Consider the following 4,084-nt stretch of genomic DNA (forward strand, 5'->3'; position numbering starts at 1 on the left):
ATAGGGAGTATTAATTTTGCTAAAATGTTAGATTTATTAAAATAGGGATAAAAAAAGTACCAATGTGGTTGATGCCGGATGGGGGCTGGGAAGCGGAATACTATGACTTAGAGCATCTCCAGTCGCGTCCCCCAAACCGTCCCCCAAACCGCGCCGGATCGAGCGTTTGGGGGACGTGTTTTGTTCGTGCCGCGTTTGGGGGACGTCGCTCCCCAGCCGCGTCCCCCAAACGCCGCCCCAATCAGAAATTCAAATAGATGCATTTAAAAGAGATCGTTCCCGTCGGTTCGTCGCGATCGGAGTAGCGGCGATCGATCAAAGTATCGGGCGCGCGATCATATTACAGCACCGGTGGTGCATGCAAATTAGAAGAAGGGGTTGGTCGACGCGCGTCGTGTCTCGAGTCGACGCAGCCCGTCGAGCACGACGACCTCGTCGCGATCTGCCCTGTTCCTGTGCATGGTGCGTCCGCTCCGTCGCCGACGCGGAGGCCGACGCGGTGTAGCATGAGAAGACGCGTCAGCCCGCTCTTGCTGCGCACGCGCGCTGCCGCCGATGCCGATGCCGCTGCCAGGGCCGCCGCGTCCCGCCGCCGCCATTTTGGCTTCGATGTCGTCGAGGATCTGGCCTTTGAAGAAGTTGTGCGCCGCTCGCGTCCGGGGAGACATTCCCTGCGTCGACGTTCTCAACGGGGACATGTCGTCCCCGCGTTTCTTGAGCTCCAGCCTTCTCCTCTTGCCTCTTGAGCAGCTCGGCCCACCTTTGGTCGGCCTTCTTGTCGCGGGAGATAAAGGTCGAGGAGACGTCGGCGAGGCATTTCGTGATCGACGCCGCGTCTTCTCGGACGACGCAGCGTCGGCCAAGGCGGCCTTGGCAGCCTTGTTGCCGATAGGACGCCCCGCCGACGTTGCCGGCGGCGCGTCCGGATCAATGGCGTCCTTCCCCTTGGACAACGACAGGGCGCGTCAACTTCCATTTCTCATTCACTTTGAGCTTGCCATAGCAATGCGTCGGCGCGAACGGCTTGTGACCATCCGAGTACTTGGCGTACAATTCCATAGCCCGATCAAACTAACCAAAGAAAGCAGAGTCATTTCATCGAACACAATGTGGGCGCTACGGATTATGGAAGAAACGAGTCGTACCGGTTAGCCGACGTCGGCGCAGCTGTCGCCTCCGGTCTCTAAGTCGTGATGGTACCCATGGAAGGAGTTCACCGACGCCCGGATGATGGCCCATCGCGTCGACATTGCCTTCCTGGCTCCTCTTCATTGGCACTTTCCGGTAGTCGCTGTTGATCAGTTTGCGCTCATCGAACTCGGCCTTGATCCTCGCCCAATACTTCCCGCCTTTTTGGTTGGCGCCGATGATGGAGTCATGGCTCACCGTCGCCCACGACTCGCACGATACAAAGATCTTCCAGTAACCGTCCACTTCGGGCCTCGTGTGCCCGACGCCTTCTTCTTCTTCTTCTTCGTCCTCACGCCGTCCGCGTCTACCTCCACGAGATCATCGTCACCGGCACCCTCGTCGTCCTCTTCCTCGCCGCCCTCTTCCTCGCCGCCCTCTTCGTCCTCAACGTCGTCCTCCTCGTCGTCCTCCACCCCGTCCTCTTCCTCGTCGTCCTCCTCCTCAACCCCGTCGTCCTCCTCGGCACCGGCGCCGTCGTATTCGAGCGGACCCCTGCGGCCGGTGAAAGGGCCGCCGTCCGGACCGGGTCCGGCTCGCGTTGCTCGTACGCCGGGGAGTAGAGGTTGTTGGGGTTGAAGCCGCCGTGCGGCAGCGCATCCCAGTAGTGCGGCGACAAGTTAGGCGTCACGCACCCGGGAGTGGCGGAGGGGCCGTCGTTGTAGAAGGCGGCTTGCGACGAGAGAAGACTCCCGGAACGTACACCGGCACGTTCGTACTATATGGGCTCGCGTTGGTGGCGGCGATACACCCGGCGATTATGCGCTGGTGCTGGCGCGCCGCTAGAGCCTTCTTCTCCAGCTCCGCCGCCCTCCGTCCTTTCCGCTCCGCCGTCGATAGCTTCCGGCGCGGGCAATCTTGCCGCCATTCATCTTCGGTCATGCCTTCGGGCTTCTTCTTCGCAGCCGGCGCCTTCCGCGGCTTCGCGGACAGCGCTTGCCTCTATCGTCGCATTGCCCGGCGGCTTCTTGGCCGCTTTCTTCGCCATCTTTTTGGGGGCTGTCGGCGGCGCCATGGAATGGGGAGAGGGTAGCGGCGGCGGCGGGTGCACGGCGGGAGGGAGAAAGAAATCGGCGGGATAGGAGAAATGAATCGGCGGCAGGATATGTTTTGGGAGGCCCGTGCGCGGCGGTATAGGCGCGATTTGGCGGGAGCGGCGGGATTTGGCGGGAGTGTGAGACGAATTTTCCCTGTGCCGGCCGACGGGTCGGGCCCGCGTCGGTTGGCCTCGCTCGTTGTGTCCGGCGTCCCCGGTGCGTCCCCTGTGGGACGGGGACGAGCTCGGGGCGCCGGACACCGTATCGGGAGCGCGCCGGACAAAAAAGGGCTTTGGGGACGCGGCTGGAACGCTTTTTTTGTCCGGCGCGCCCAAATCCCTTTGGGGGACGGTTTGGGGGACGCGACTGGAGATGCTCTTATGACTTGTAATGGAGGCGTCGTCGTCGTCGCCTAACGAAAGTCTGCGGCCCGATTTTATTGCACGCGGCCGACAGGGTGTGCTTTCCTTGTCCATGATACCAGCAGCTTGCCGTGCTTTGACCTTACTAGTATGGTTGACTATTCTAATCCCTCCATGACTGTGATGAGTCTGGTCCAACCCAAACCGCTGGACAGCCATGTGTGTGGATTAGCCGGGAATTTAGAATTCTACGCCATGCGGAACGTGAGCTGCTGCCAGACGGTGTACCGTACATAAAAGAGCGTCCAATGGAATATATCGAAATGATGGTACTCCCTTATAGTACTCCCGTCTGATTTTTTTTTTAACACGGAGCGCCCCGAAGGGCGTAGAAGCTTTCATTTAATCCACTCGGTGGGTGTACAATTGTTTACAAAGGACCCCATAAAATGAGAAAAATTTACATAGGCCCCTGGTATTTGCAGAAAAGACCCCACTAAAGAGTATGCAAACGCAATCGGGTCCTTCTCTTTCCCCTCCGATGAGCTGGAGGTCAGCAATGTCGCCGTCGGACTCCAAAGCGGGGACTTCACCACTTGCTTCAAAGCCGGTGATGGACGCGACAGCAGACCTCCAAAAGGGCCTCCGGTGGAGGTTGAAGAATAGCCGGACTTCACCGGCGTGGATGACGAACGGCAGAAAAGCCGCCGATGTGTTGCTCAAGAAGATTGCTTCTGAAGAACTCCGGCGCCACCTCCTCTTCTCAACCACCTTGCACACCCTTGATTCCGTCGCCACCAAGACGCTCGGGACCAGAGAGAATAGCAGAGGAGGCTGGGTCGAGGAGTAGCACGGGCGTACCGAAACCGTGACGAAGAAATCGGCCTCGCCACCAAACCCGATGAACCTGCCACGGACTCGGGGATGTAGGCGTAGATGATGGCGGCTACGGCATACCCGAGATGAGACTGGCTTCCACTCCTAGATCCAAAATCGGTCCTTTCTCCTCCAAGCACCTCCTCGCCACCACGGCCGGCCGAGGAGGAAGAAAGAAAGAACCTGGCTGCAAATGGACTTTGCTCTCCTCGCCACCATGGCCGGCCAAAAGCTCGCCAGTCTTGCAGCAAAGATTAGGAAGAAGAGAACCGAGCAGGCACCACTTTATTGATGAAGACGGTGGCGCTGCATCCCCCGCCAAGCTCCGACCGGAGGAGCATCAGCACGATCAGCAGCAGCCCTAGGAACGCCATGGATCTGGGCCAAGATCCAGAGCGTCCGCCTTCTCTACGGGCAGACCGCCCAAACGCCGGCAGAGGCCGGAAAACCATCAGAAACCTACAGATCTAATCCTAGACTACTCCGGCGCCCAACCTAAGCCTACTCCGGCCAGCTATTCTGGCGGAGCGGCCGTCGGCGGCCCGGTCTGCGGTGGAAGCCTCTCAAGAGAACTGTAGCAAGGGGAGAGCGTTACGGGGGGAAATGAACTCTAGCAATATC

Source organism: Lolium rigidum, chromosome 4, assembly GCF_022539505.1.
Source record: "Lolium rigidum isolate FL_2022 chromosome 4, APGP_CSIRO_Lrig_0.1, whole genome shotgun sequence".
NCBI classification, from domain to species: Eukaryota; Viridiplantae; Streptophyta; class Magnoliopsida; order Poales; family Poaceae; genus Lolium; species Lolium rigidum.